Here is a 15,530-nt window from a genome sequence, read left to right as displayed (position 1 = left end):
CATAAGGCCCAATATATCGTGGAGATAATTTTCCTTTCTTGCCAAATCTGACAACTCCTCTGAAAGGTGAGATCTTCAAAAATACTAGGTCCCCAACCTCAAATACCAACGGTCTACGTCGAGCATTGGCATATTTGGCCTGTCTGTCTTGTGCTGCCTTCATCTTCTTTTGAATTAGCTTCACTTTTTCGGTCATATCTCTGATCATATCTGGTCCAATCTCAGGAACTTCAGAGATATCATCCCAATAAAGAGGGGATCTACACTTCTTTCCATACAACGCTTCAAATGGTGCCATCTCAATGCTCGTCTGATAGCTGTTGTTGTACGAAAACTCACAAAGAGACAATGCATCTTGCCAAGTAGTGCTAAAATCTAGCACCACCGCTCTCAGCATATCTTCCAGTGTCTGGATAGTCCGCTCTGACTGCTCGTCGGTCTGTGGATGATATGCGGTACTCAGATGTAACTTCGTACCGAGAGCCTGTTGCAAACTCTGCCAGAAGTGCGAAGTAAATCGAGGATCGCGTTCTGATACAATCGACTTCGGCACTCCATGCAATCTGACCACTTCTCTGACATAGATCTCTGCCATCTGGTCAAATCTGTACGTCATCTTGTACGGCATAAAACATGTGGATTTGGTCAATCTGTCAATTACGACCCAAATCGCATCACAACCTTTGGAGGAACGCGGCAATTGCGTCACAAAGTCCATGGAAATGTGATCCCATTTCCATTCGGGAATGGACAAACTCTGTAATAAACCTCCTGGTTTCTTTCTTTCTGCCTTCACCTGCTGGCAATTCAGAAATCTGGAAACAAATTCGGCAATGTCAGTCTTCATTTGTTTCCACCAGAACTGTCTTTTTAAATCGTTATACATCTTTCTGCCACCAGGATGAATACTAAATCGACTGTTGTGCGCTTCTGACAATATCCGTCGTCTCAAATCTGAAACATTTGGCACAACTAGACGATTATTGACATACAAGACGTTATCACGTACCTGATACTCTGATCGATGTCCTGCTCTGACCATCGATACTGATTTCTGTATATTCTGATCCACTTTCTGAGCTGCCTTTACCTTCAGTATCAGCTCGGGTTCTACTTGCACCGTATAAAGTCTTAACGGTCTATAATCTGTTTCAAATTCTAATCCAGACAAACAGCAGTCCTCTATTAAATTTGAAACACCAATCGTCGACAAGGATAAAGAACATACCTTTCGACTTAGTGCATCAGCTGCTGCATTAGACTTTCCCGGATAGTATTTGATTTCACAATCAAAATCTTTAAGCAAATCAAGCCATCTTCGCTGTCTCATATTCAATTCAGATTGTGAAAACAGATATTTCAAACTCTTATGATCAGAATATATCTCAAACTTTTCACCGTAAAGGTAATGTCGCCATATCTTTAATGCAAAGACAATGGCTGCCAATTCTAGGTCATGAATTGGATAACGGGTCTCATGTGGTTTAAGCTGTCTTGAGGCATAAGCGATAACATGCCCTCGTTGCATCAGCACACATCCCAACCCTCTGTGAGAAGCGTCGCAATAAACCACAAAATCACCAGTACCGGATGGAATAGTCAACACTGGTGCACTGGTCAACCTCTTCTTCAACTCCAGAAAACTGGTCTCACATTCTTCAGACCAAACAAATGGAGCATTCTTTTGAGTCAGCTGAGTAATTGGTTTAGCTATACTCGAGAAATCTTTAATAAAACGACGGTAATATCCGGCTAAACCCATGAAACTGCGAATTTCAGGTACTGATGTCGGTCTTGGCCAAGAAATCACGGCTTCCACTTTACTGGGATCAACAGATATACCATCTCCAGATATAATATGACCCAGAAATACTACCTGTCTTAGCCAAAACTCACATTTCGACAGTTTAGCATATAATTTCTCAGCCCTTAGAATTCGCAACACAGTTCTTAAATGCTCAGCATGCTCACTCATATTCTTTGAATAAATCAATATATCATCGATGAAAATAATCACAAAATCATCGAGATATTTTTGGAAGATACGGTTCATCAATCCCATGAATACAGCTGGAGCATTCGTTAGACCAAATGGCATGACAATAAATTCATAGTGTCCATACCTGGTTCTGAATGCCGTCTTTGAGATATCAGAATCTCTGACTCTCAGCTGATGATATCCCGATCTCAAATCAATCTTGGAATATACTGAAGAACCCTGCAACTGATCGAATAAATCATCTATACGAGGCAAGGGATATTTATTCTTTATCGTTGCCTTGTTCAGTTGCCGATAGTCGATGCAGAGTCTCATCGAACCATCTTTCTTTCTTACAAACAGTACTGGAGCACCCCAAGGAGACACACTCGATCTGATGTACCCCTTGGCCAGTAAATCTTCCAGCTGGTCTTTTAATTCTTTCAATTCAACTGGTGCCATTCTGTACGGAGCTCTAGAAATCGGTACTGTACCTGGCATCAGTTCAATGCTGAAGTCTATCTCTCTAACTGGAGGTAATCCCGGGATCTCATCTGGGAAGACGTCAGCAAACTCACGTACCACTGGCAGATCTGCCAATGCTGGACTCGACTTCAGTAAATCTACTGAATATACAAGGAATCCTTCTGCTCCTTTCTGTAACAATCGAGTCATAGATAATACGGATACTAAAGGAATTCTCGATCTAGAACCCTTACCGTAAAATTTCCACTCTTCAGCCATATCTGGTCTGAATCTCACTATCTTGTGGAAACAATCAACTATCGCTCTGTACTTGGTTAGCATATCGACACCGATAATACAATCAAAATCTGACAACCCAAGTACGATGCAATCTAACTCAATCTCATGCCCGTCATACTGTAGCATACAATGGTTAACCGAATTTACGGATATCAAACCCATCCCCAACGGAGAAGAGACAGACACTACAGTAGCTAAAGACTCTACAGGCAATGCACGACTTAATGCAAATCGTTCAGAAATAAATGTGTGTGAAGCACCGGTATCAATTAATACGTAAGCAGAGTAACCACATAAAGAACAGTTACCTGCTACAACGTCATCTGGGGCTTCCTGGGCCTGCTCCTCTGTCAAAGCGAAGACTCTGGCCTGCTGTCTCGGAGGCTGGCCAACTGTCTGGCTTCCTCCTGGCCTCTGCTGTGACTGAGCTGGCGCTGGCTGGAATGTATGAACAGCAGCGGATCGTCTCTCAGTCTGTGCTGCTGATCCCGATGACTCGGCCCCCTGCGATCTTTGGGAACCTCTCTGGGGACACACTTTAGCAAAGTGCCCCGGCTGTTTACAGAAATTGCAACTACCAGTCACTCCCTGGCATTGCTCAGTAGCATGTCTTCCTCCGCAAGTCTTGCAATAAACTCCAGTGTAACTTTGGCTCAGTCTGGAACCACCGGAGCTGGAAGAACTACTGCCAGATTTCTTGAATTGCTTTCCCCTGGCTTTCAAAAATTCTTTCTTTCCTCCGCTACTGCTGCCACTCTCAAATCTGGGAGGTGGTTGCTGTGGTCTCGGTGCTGGAGGCACAAATGAAGCCCCTTTCTGTCTCATCAGACCGGCTTCTGCTCCCTTGGCTCTGTTCAGGGCATCAGTAAAATTATCCGGTCGCCCGGTGTTCACCAATGTGAAAATGTCGGGGTTCAGGCCATTGATGAACTGGTCAGCAGTAGCTTCTTCGCTGTCAGCCACATGTGGAGCAAATTTCAGCAAGGAGGAGAACTTTGACACGTATTCTTCTATGTTCATCGGTCCTTGCTTTAGATTGGCAAACTCCGCCCCCTTATCCTTCCGGTACGACACTGGAAAGAATCGTTGATAAAATTCAGTTCTAAATATATTCCAGGTAATCATCGTACCTCTATGCTCCATGGCTCTTTTCCTCGTAATCCACCAGTCCTTAGCAATGTCGTGTAACTGGTGTCCAATTAATTTCCCTCTCTTCTCATCTGTATACTCCAAGGATTCGAACAACATTTCTATATCATCGAGCCAACTCTCGCACTCTACAGCGTTCTCTGTTCCTTTCAATGTCGGCGGATGAAATGACTGAAATCGTTTCAGTAACGTTTCCATTGGAGTCGGTGTGACATCCATTGGAGTATTTGATGTACTTCCCTGTTCTGGTACTCGTCTCGGAGGCATAACTAATAATCAAATAGATTAGTAACAAGTACAACAATTCTGTTTCAATCCTTCTCTGATCATCTTACTGCTGATCTAGAATCAGTACTGATCCAATTTCAATAAAACATATTACTATATCAATCAGATAAACAAGTAACATGTAATAAAGCAGGAAGACATGCTAGCATTCAAAAGCAGGAAAGAAAACCTCAGTCTACCCCGCTCACTAGCCTCTTCTATCTCAATCTAAAGGATCTATCGCTCTGATACCACCTGTTGTGGGGACCCGGACGCTAATCATCTTTTCAATCATGATTGGGACTAATTAATCAATTATAATAAACAGGGTCTAATTTTTCTTTAAAATGCGGAAGGTAATGGAATCAAACTCCTATACATATCAGTATAAAAGTATAAATCTGATAAAATATACAATCATACAAACTCAGGTTCAACAACTACTATCAAGTGTTCAAACCCTAGCTCTAGTCCAAGTCCTGTATCACCACTCTAATCTCAGTCTGTCTTCATCTCTGTGACCCTGTACATGTCCCACCTGTTGTCATGCACACATACAAACAAGACAACAGCCGGATAACTCCGGTGAGATATAAATATCCCAGTATAAACAATGTATTAAATGCAATCATATAAATCATATATAAAAACATAAACAAACATCAAAACATGTATCCAGTCTGACTACATGAATCAATGACTCGTGATCTAATCTTATCTTATCTCAAATCTAGGGATCCCAATCTAATTTAGACTTTGGTATTCTGTATCGAGTATCTGAGATAGAAGTCGATCTACAACTAAAGCTCTTCGATACACCGTAAGTCTAGAGTTTATCGGTTCTGAGAAAGACTCGGCGGTTCTGCCCTAGCTAGGCTGTCTGCCCTAGACTCGGACTCTGACTCTGTTCTAAGTCAATACATTAACATATCAATCTGATAATCTGCAAATATCAATGCAATAAAATAAAGTATGTGATTTAGGGAAACTCAAGTCAAACCCAACTCGAGTTGTGCAATCCCGAATCAACATTTATTTATACCTTTCTTGCTGTCACTCTGATACAATCGAAGTCCGTCACTGTTCAATCTGGCAATGACAATATCAATATTCTGTATCAATATTCTAATCAAATCACAACATCTCTGTTTTATCAAATTCTGACGGTACAATCGTACAATCTTGCGATACTGATAATACTATATCAGTCTATATCAATTCCAAACGTTTACAATCAACCACCATCCAAATCTGATGTCAATTCTAGTCAATTTCATTCTGAAATTCATAACAATTCCATATTCAGTCCGTTTCTTAATCTGACTTCGATTCTACGTTGTCTAACATGTCAAGAATAACATATATGACGTGTGTTCAATTCTAACAACATCATAATTTCAAAACATGTCAAAACGTAGTAAAACTTACGTCCAGTTGAAGCCTGCGTTGCTAGGAACACAACACCGAAGTCGGATTTAAAATCTAACGGACAGATTGAAATATAAAGACGTAAGGATTTTCACTCTTTTTCCCAAACCCTTTTCTCGGTTATATTCTGAAGCTTCTGAAGAATTTCGTTCGTATATATGTATATATATACGTTGCATGATTTCAAAACGTGGCCTCTTCCTTTTCAAAACACGTCTCTCGCTCGAGCGGACATAAATTTCCGCCCGGGCGAGCAACTCTCGGCCCTTCTGCGCGATTCAGTCTCGCTCGGGCGAGCACAAACTTCCGCCCGGGCGAGTAACTCTCGGCCCTCTTGCATAATTCTGTCTCGCTCGAGCGGACAAAAACTTCCGCCCGGGCGAGACACTTTCGGCCCACATCTTGGCTCTTCCTATTTCTTGGTCCAATAAAATCTCAGACTGGCCCGGCTATAACCACATTAAGTCATAATCCATAATCTCATATTAATCTAATTAAAATCTCGGGCATTACACTAATGGTACAAAATTTTTGATCAATGATGCTTTATATTCACCACAATCGAAAAGAAATTTGTTGAGTTTTAATGATATATATTCCCATGGGTATGATACTCAAACAATGAATGAAGGGAATGAGAAATATATGTGTCTTATCACATATAAATCAGGAAAGAAATATGTGATTGAAAAACTACCAATGCTCTCTACTGGATTGCATTATATATATATAAGTCCAATTGAATCAAACATGGTAGTTGATAATTCTTCAATACTGATCAATTGACATGATCGATTGGGACATCCTGGTTCAACAATGATGCGAAGAATTATAGAAAATACACATGGTCATCCGTTGAAAGACCAGAAGATCTTTCAGAATAATAAGTTTCAATGTAAAGCTTGTTCTCTCGGAAAACTTATTATAAGACCATCACCAGGCAAAATCCAAACTGAATCACCAATGTTTCTTGAACGTATTCAGGGTGATATTTGTGGACCAATCCATCCACCATGTGGACCATTCAAATACTTTATGGTATTGATTGATGCCTCCAGCAGATGGTCAAATGTATGTTTATTGTCAACTCGAAATGTTGCATTTACAAGATTACTTCACTACAAGAAAAAAGGCGAAAGACAACGGTTTTTAACCGTTGTCGTAGCCCTTTTAAAACTGTTGTTAAAGCCCCTGTGGTTAAATGTCTCGCTCAAAGACAACGGTTTTTCACCGTTGTCGTTGCTACAATTTGCGACGGTTTTGAACAACTGTCGCAAATATATTTTGTGACGGTATTCATATATAATCCGTTGCAAATTAGCGACGGTTTAATACATGAATTCCGTCGCAAATTAGCGACGGACATCATGTCCAAAACTGTCGCTACTTAGCGACGGTATATACATGAATTCCGTCGCTACAATTTTAGGTAAAATAAAAAAAAATTAATAATTTAATAAATCTGTTTTGTGAATTAATATAATAATGTAAGAGATAAAAAAATTTAAGTGTCGTGAAGTTATAAAATATTGTGAAATATAAAAATTTTAATTGTTGTGAAGTGGTAAATTGTGTAAGAGATAAAAATTTTAAGTGTTGTAAAATCGTGTAAATGAGAAAAATTTTAAGTGTTGTAAAGTGAAGTGGAAGAAAATGGAGTTAATTTGCAGATATTTATAGAAGGTAGAAGAAGAAAATGGAGGGAAGTTTTGGCGGGATGGAAATTTTGAAATTAGCGACGGTTTTTAATTTTAACCGTCGCTAAATTATACATCGGCGACGGTTGTATATAACTGTCGCTAAATTTAGTGACGGTTGAACAAATTCCGTCGCTAAATTAGCGACGGTGTTGGAACAACCGTCGCAAATTTTAAATCGGCGACGGATGGAGATGACCGTCGCTAACATTAGCGACGGGTTTACCAAAACCGTCGCTAAATACCGTTGTGCTTTGCCATTTCACACACTAATAGACAACGGTTTTAGAAAACCGTTGTCGATTGTCCAAAAAAACACGCTAATAGACAACGGTTTTATAAACCGTTGTCATAAGCGCTCAAAGACAACGGTTCTGTAGAACCGTTGTCATTTATCCTAAAAACCGTTGTCTTTGACCCCCAAAAGACAACGGTTTTATAAAAACCGTTGTCTTTTTGTTTAAAATTTGATCTACAACAACGGTTTTAGCAAAAACCGTTGTCGTATGTGTGTTGTTGTTTTGAAAATTTCTTGTAGTGCTTGCTCAAATAATAAAATTGAGGAATCAATTTCCCGATTATACAATCAAGAAAATTAGACTTGATAATGCTGGTGAATTTACTTCCCAGACTTTCAATGATTATTGTATGTCTATGGGAATCATTGTTGAGCATCCTGTTGCTCATGTACATACACAGAATGGATTGGCTGAATCATTGATTAAATGTCTGCAAATGATTGCTAGACCAATGATTATGAAAACAAAACTCCCTATTTCTATATGGAGACATGCAATTTTACATGCCGCTGCATTAATTCGCATCAGACCGAGTGCATATCATAAATACTCCCCATTACAGCTTGCATTTGGTAAAGAACCAGACATTTCTCATCTGAGAATTTTTGGATGTAGGGTGTATGTGCCTATTGCACCACCGCAACGAAAGAAAATGGGATCTCAAATAAAGGTTGGAATTTATATCGGTTATGATAGTCCATCAATCATTCGATATCTTGAACCTCAGACAGGAGACGTGTTCACAGCACGTTTTGCTGATTGTCATTTTAATGAGGAAATCTTCCCAATGTTAAGGGGAGAACAGAAACATACCGAAAAGGAAATTACGTGGTATGTATCATCATTGTTACATATGGATCCAAGAACAAAACAATGTGAAAAGGATGTACAACAAATTGTGCACTTGCAAAGAATAGCAAATCAAATACCAGATGCATTTGCAGACACAAAAGGGTAACTAAATCATATATACATGCTGCAAATGCCCCTGCTCGAATTGAAATTCCAAAGAAACAAATGGAAGATACTCATGATGTCATTAAACGCCTGAAGCGTGGAAGGCCAGTCGGTTCCAAGGATAAAAATCCTCGAAAAAGAAAATTCATAGAGAAACACGATGATCACAAAATAAAGAATGATGTTTCTGAAGAAACACATGATGATCACAAAATAGAGAATGGTGTTCCTGAAGAAACACATGATGATGAAAATGTTCTGTCAGAACCACAAACTGACGAGAATCATGAAATCTGTATCAATTACATTAATACTGGAAAAATATGGAACCGAAAAGATATAGATGAAATTGATGATATATTTTCTTATAATGTGGCAATCGACATCATAAATGATAACGAAGATCATGAACCAAAATCTTTTGGTGAATGTAAAAATATGCAGGATTGGATAAAATGGAAAGATGCCATCCAGGTTGAATTAGATTCGCTAAATAAACGTAATGTTTTTGGACCTATAGTCCTTACACCTGAAGGTGTAAAACCTGTTGGATACAAATGGGTTTTTATTCGAAAGCGAAATGAGAAAAATGAAATCGTAAGATATAAAGCTCGACTTGTTGCACAAGGTTTTTCTCAAAGGCCTAGAATTGATTATGAAGAAACGTATTCTCCCGTGATGGATGCAATTACGTTTCGGTATTTGATTAGCTTGGCGGTATCTGAAAATTTAGAAATGCGTCTTATGGATGTTGTTACAGCTTACTTATATAGATCACTTGATAGTAATATATATATGAAAATCCCTGAAGGATTTAAGATGCCTGAAGCACAAAGTTCAAAACCCAGAGAATGTTATTCTGTGAAATTACAAAGATCATTATATGGGTTAAAGCAATCCGGCCGAATGTGGTATAATCGGCTAAGTGATCACTTGATGAAGAAGGGATATGTAAATAATTCAATATGCCCTTGTGTTTTCATTAAGAAAACAACATCCGGATGCGTAATTATTGATGTATATGTTGACGATTTAAACATCATTGGAACGAGTATGGAAATTCAAGAAGTTGTGTCATACTTGAAGGAAGAATTTGAAATGAAAGATCTTGGAAAAACCAAGTATTGTCTGGGTTTGCAAATTGAACAAAAAGAATGTGGAATGTTTGTTCACCAGACAAATTATACAGAAAAGATCCTTAAACGTTTTAATATGGATAAATCATATCCTTTAAGTACTCCAATGGTTGTTAGATCATTAAACATAGAAAAGGATCCATTCCGTCCATGTGAAGATGATGAAGATATTCTTGGTCCAGAAGTACCATATCTAAGTGCCATCGGTGCCCTTATGTACCTTACAAATTGTACAAGGCCTGATATATTTTTTGTCGTGAATCTGTTGGCAAGATTTAGCACATATACAACAAAGAGACACTGGAACAGAATTAAACATATATTCCGTTATCTACGAGGAACGACAGACTTGGGACTTTTGTATTCAAAAGATGCTAATCCAAGTATAATTGGTTATGCTGATGCTGGATACTTATCTGATCCACACAAGGCACGTTCCCAAACTGGATATGTATTTACTCGTGGAGGCACTGCAATATCTTGGCGTTCACAGAAACAAACGCTCGTAACAACTTCATCAAATCATGCCGAGATTATTGCACTACATGAAGCAAGTCGTGAATGTGTGTGGTTAAAATCAATTACCCAACATATTCAAATTTTATGCGGATTATCATTCGATGAGAAGCCTGTTATACTATATGAAGATAATGCTGCATGTGTTGCTCAAATGAAAGAAGGATACATAAAAAGCGACAGAACTAAACATATTCCTCCTAAGTTCTTCGCATTCACCAAGGAGCTTGAGAAGAATAAATGTATTGATGTTCGTCACATTCAATCAAGTGAAAACTCATCAAATCTCTTCACAAAGGCACTTCCTACGTCAATATTCAGAAAGCACATATATAATATTGGGATGCGCAATCTACGATATTTGTGAAGAATTGTTCATGTCAACATCAGGGGGAGTTTACGTGACTGCACTCTTTTTCCCTTACTATGGTTTTTATCCCAAAGGGTTTTTCCAAGTAAGGTTTTTAACGAGGCAGTATATAAACACGTAATGAAGACAATCATTATGATCATCATCACAAGGGGGAGTGTTGAAAATATAATATTAAAATGTGTATGTTGAATGTTGAAAATTAGGTAAAATTAGGTGTTGAATATTGAAAATTAGTGTGTGATGATGTATGTAATGATGAATTTATTTTTGGAATATGTGTAATGAAACTCTATAAATAGATCTCTCATTTGTGAAGAAAATAACAATTGAGTAGAGAGAAAAATATTATAAAGTGTGTAGTTTGGTAAATTTTGAGAGTTTGAGATTTTTACTTTTTACCATAAATTTTTACTTTTTCACAACAATTTTAAAAATTTCTAATGAAAGTTTTTGCAATATAATGATTAATAAATAAGGTAACAGAGAAAGAAAATATGGGACTTTGATTTGGTGAGATTTTTATATGAAACAGAAAAATATTTAATTTATGGATTTTCACACAAAGTTTTTCAAAAAAATATTATTTTAAACACAATAAAACAATTATCAATAAGTTGAAATATCTTATATTTTGTTATCAAAAAAAGATCTTAATTTTTTTAATTATATGCAATATTTTGAAAAAATGTAGAAAATTTATTTCATTTTTTTTATGCCAATATCTCTACTATTTTATTAAAGATGAGAGGCACATAAAAACTGTCGAAGCGGACACCAATTTTTTATTGACCATTTTGCCCTTTTGTTTCAGCTCAAAAATATCTCATTCAAAATCAATCCACATCTCCAGCAAACCGTTCCTCACAACTACGCACCACGATTCTCTCAGATATAATTGATTTACCTTCACAAATCGTCTCGACAAGGTGGATCTCCTCCAAATCCACGATCTCCTCCAACAAATACTCGGTTGAGGCCTCGACGAACTCAACACCACATCCATTGCAATCGATCGCCAGCCTCCTATCTGTCGGTTCAAATTTAATTTTCCGGCCAAGAAATCATAAGGGTCCTTCCGTGATTGATGAAAGATTACTATGTTGTTTTTAGCTCTTTGATCCTCAAGTTTTCGAAGTGATCGGGATAACAAGGCACTACAGATTCTTTAATCTGTTTGCTTTGGATTTTGACTCGCATGATGAGCTAACTCCAGAATAGCCACAGATGCAAGTTTTTGTAATCTTTTTCATTTTATGTTCAAGCAAAGACAAGTTTCGAAAGGTACTTCAATTTGGTATTTTGAAAATTATCTGGTCCTCATGCAGAAGATTCGAGTTACTTTACCAAGGAAGGTGCCGAGAGAACACAAGCTTGATTGAGGTAATGTATTTTTTGGTTGAATTTTGGCTTCTCATTAATTCGAATTGCGTTTAATGTCGGGCTGAAACGGCACGTAGTTGTTAATATGACAGCGTTATTTTGCAATTTCTGGAAACTGTCTCGATCCATCAATTAAAGCAGTAATCGTTTGCGTCAATCTAATTTATTTCTAGATTCTAGAATTGCGATTCATATGGCTGACTTATGTTCTCAGTTCTCACATGTATTAAAATATTGCAGTTGTGTGTAATCAAAATGGACATTAACAAGATAAAACAAATCAAAACACAATGGGCAATTGACTACATATGACTTAACTATTCGGGTTTAAGTCATCTAGACGAATTGCTAGAACTTGGAGCAAGCGAAGGCAGACAACGGTTCCTACTTTGAGGAGGGAAAAGCAAATGAAGTTGATGGAGGAGAAACAATGGTGGGTTATTGTCCTTATTGTGCATAATGCTGATCACAATATAGAACATGCCTTTTGAGCCTTACTCTTCTTTTTCTTTTGCTTGGGTGGCTGGAGCACGACTTTGATAGCAAAAGATAACGAGGTAAATGATTGCAGCATGTTCAAAGAATGAAGGTACGAATAAAATAAACTAGAAACTAGCATGTTGGGAAAATATATTTTCTTAACTAAAAATATATATATTTATCAGAACATTGAAAAATTTCTTAGTTTTTGTCGTTGCAAAAAACTCTGTACATGTAAAAATTGAAATACCAAAAAATTAAGAGCCTTAGAACTGCTGAGCTATTTAAACACCTCATGCATGGTGCACATATTCCATTGTAAGTTTTACGGTTCTCTGTTCTGAATAGACCGCCAACTTTTTGTTGCCTTTTGACAGTTCAAATATTGATCCCTTTATTAGGGAGGAATTAAAACAATATGTTAGATTGGTGGCTTCCAAAACCAGCAGAGACTTGAATCACTCTTTTCATTTATTTAGAAAATAACAGGAAATGATGAAACTGTGCTTACACACTTGAAGGATGAGCTGAAAGCTGCAAGAGAAGGTTTGTTCTTCATTCCAGTCTATTAAATTTTCCAGAGGTTTGGACTGTCACATCCAAACTGAGATCATGGGTTAGGTTCGGGAGTCAGGCCAGTGGTGGTTAAATGCTACCCATTTAATCCAGACTTTGTGACATTCTGTTGGGAAAACATAATGGGGTAAATGAGTGCAACATGTTGAAAGAGTGAAGGTACGAATAAAAGAAACTAAAAACTTGAATATTGAATCTCGAGAATACATTTAACTACATTCAGTGTAAGCAGGAGAACCAATCATCTTTCTCAGCTCCTCTCCCTGCACATTTGATATATGACATTATAATCATGTTCAGAAATAGGAGGAAGAAAAGATGATTTAAGTCTTTTTTGTTCAGAATAAATCAGGAAAGTAGATGGTAAAAAGAGCAGCATAGGTGAAGCCTCACCTGTATAGGTCATATGACTCGAAAATCAATTTATACCTGAAAAACACATAGTGGCTTATCTCCATATTCATTATTTATGAAATATTTAATAAATCATAATAAATACTTTTATTCAAATCTTTCAAATCTTCTGGGAGTATTTGAAGAAGATGATCGATTATACTGGTATGCTTTCTCTGCAAATAAGGCTTGAACATTTTTTCTCGGTACTCTTACATAGAGGATTTAAATTTAGTGAAAATAAAGACGAATTTAGTATGCTTTTCTTTCACATTTGTAACTTTTGGAGGAGTGTTGACTGTCTTTATTTTGCGCTAGGGATAGTCTTATTTTGATATCATGTATTTTATTGAATCTATGCAATGAGTGGCCTTCCCATTAATAAATTATTGAAAATGTGTTTTTATGTTTATTGGACAACTAAAGGTGGTCTGTTGATGATTTGTGTACATTTTGTTTACTGAGTATGGTGATGAATTTTGTTAAAATTTTATCGAATTCAGACCTAAATGATTACAACAATTAATATTTTTTTAAAAAAATTTAGAAACAAAAGCTTATGTACTTTTTGTTTATCGAGGATGGTGATGAATTTTGTTGAACTTTAACGAATTTCAAAAAATTTAAGAACCCTATATGAATGATAGAGATGTCAAGATTAATGTGTATAAAAAAAATCCAGTAACTTTGGCTAACTGATCTAAGATCAGTGATAATTAATTTCAAACAGAAACAGTGGTGCTGAGAGAGATCTATATGCCCATGGTTGCTAGATCCCCCGTTCAAATTTTACGCTCGAGGTAGTAGAGCCTTCAAGTTGTTCAATCTGAAGCCCGAGTTTAGTTCCTAAGGCCACAAGGTTTGGTATCTACTCTTTGTGAATAATAATGTTATATTTGAGTTCTGACGAGGACATAGTAGGATGGTCGAATATTAACATCTTAGTTGTCTCATTAAGATTAAAAGGGGAAGCCAAAAACCAGCCTTCAACATTAGTGGACATTGTATGTAATGATAATCTAGTTAATAGCACCATTTTGAATTGGTTACCAAATCTGGTTGTCAGTTTTTTTTAAACATTTAATTGGCACTGAACTAAATGAAATCATAAGAAACTGAAGGATTCCCTTTCCCTCGCAGATTCCCAACAAATAGGAAATGGAAAAAACATAGACAAGCCCACGAAATGAGTTTGATCATACATATAAAACTTCAAAGACTCTTATTCCACATCGCGAATAAAAAGTTAATACAATACATGAACTTCTTATTTGATGGATTCAAAACCATCATAAACTGCAATGCTTCTTTAACTAAACAACCAAAGCCTATAGCCACAAAAAAACCTAGAGAATCAGAATAAAAAGTCATTATTCAACAAGGAACAAGTTTACAACGACTTTTGAAAGGGGAATTCCAACAAATACATAGCAATCCAAAATTAAATTGCAAAATGCCCATTTACCAAAAATGAAAGTGCCCAGAAAGAATCAGAAGCGGGATTTAGCTATAACTCCGTTGCCACATAAAGTTCGATTCTTTACACTGAATTACAGCAAACTGTGAGCCAACTCAAAAAGCGGGAGCAAACTGTGCCTAGAAATATCGCAAGCAGTTTTGAGATGGTTCTTGGCTGAATAAATATATCAGTTTTATAATTGTGTTTTCAAAAGAATTATTTTATGTTATTTTTTAACAGTTCTAAATAATTTCATTATTCATCAATCTACATTAATATGGCACTAGCCACCGAGGCACACGCGTTGCGTGTGTCATTAATATATGAGAATAATATATTAAATCTTCGTGATTTTACAATACCATGAGAGTAAAAACATTTGTACTTGATCCATGAAAAACCAGAGATTCCAAAGCTTAAATAAATATGTCAAACTCAATTTGTTAGCTCACATGATATATGTGTTGATCTTAAAAAATAATATTCTTTTGAAGCAGTAATAACATATCATTAGAAATAATGATAAACTTCAATGTAAAAGAAGTAAAATTTAATAGCACCATTTTGAATTGGTTACCAAATATGGTTGTTAGAATAAGGTTATGGGAAACTTTTTTGATTCTTAGGTTAATATGGGCAGCACAATTGGGTGCCTAAGAATTGACATTTAGAAATGG

Source organism: Primulina eburnea, chromosome 16, assembly GCF_022965805.1.
Source record: "Primulina eburnea isolate SZY01 chromosome 16, ASM2296580v1, whole genome shotgun sequence".
Classification (NCBI taxonomy): Eukaryota; Viridiplantae; Streptophyta; class Magnoliopsida; order Lamiales; family Gesneriaceae; genus Primulina; species Primulina eburnea.
Note: the sequence above shows the minus strand (reverse complement) of the source record.